The sequence below is a fragment of the Sinocyclocheilus anshuiensis genome, unplaced genomic scaffold (assembly GCF_001515605.1).
Source record: "Sinocyclocheilus anshuiensis isolate Anshui unplaced genomic scaffold, SAMN03320099.WGS_v1.1 scaffold3274, whole genome shotgun sequence".
In the NCBI taxonomy this organism is placed as follows: Eukaryota; Metazoa; Chordata; class Actinopteri; order Cypriniformes; family Cyprinidae; genus Sinocyclocheilus; species Sinocyclocheilus anshuiensis.
The window spans coordinates 134,775-135,544 of NW_015537940.1; the positions used below are offsets into that span (position 1 = coordinate 134,775).

Genomic DNA, 770 nt, shown 5'->3' on the forward strand with positions numbered 1-770 from the left:
TAATTATGTCCCCACTGGATGCAACAAATGCCCCGTTTATAATGGCTTTTAATGTCTTTGTCTTGTCGTGCCGGGACAAGGCATCACAATATGGTAAGGGGCGTAACATTTCTGTCACATGCTTGAGGTATTCGGCCAATCACAACGCACTGGATAGCTGGCCAATCAGAGCACACCTCACTTTTCAGAATGATGAGCTTTGTAAAAATCGACGCGTTTCAGAAAGGCGGGGCATAGAGGAGAAATAATAATGTACAGTATGTGGAAAATAATGTGTTTTTTTAACCTTAAACCGCATAAACACATTTCAGTACACCAAATACACAAAATAATGTTATTTCTAGCAACATCATATGACCCCTTTAAGAGTCAACCACGCCTACCTAAAACGGCTCGTTCTAACCCGCCGTGTGTGACGCTGTGTGTTTCATTGTGAAAGCTTTGTAAAATGAGCTTTGACCGATGAGCTTTGTAAAAATTAACGCGTTTCAGAAAGGCGGTGCATAGAGGACAGTATGTGTAAAATAATGTGTTTTTTGAAACTTAAACCGCATAAACAATACTATGGGGCTGTTGAATGCTTGAATCTGATTGGCTGATGAACGTTCGAAGGTGTGCAAAAAGTAGTTTCAGGCAGGTCTTGACCACATGCCCATATCACTTCGCCAACTGATTTCAGTTATTTCAAAGGTCCATATTGACAGAAAAACACAGAATTGTTGACATTTTTGCAGATTTATTAAAAAAGAAAAACTGAAATATCACATGGT

The 770-nt window shown here is 39.5% G+C and overlaps 1 protein-coding gene across 2 annotated transcripts in view; it reads right to left on the bottom strand.

Moving 5' to 3' along the window:
- Positions 1-770, bottom strand: part of LOC107663197 (ammonium transporter Rh type B) — a 29,143-nt gene that overhangs the window by 19,813 nt on the left and 8,560 nt on the right. The window lies entirely within an intron of this gene.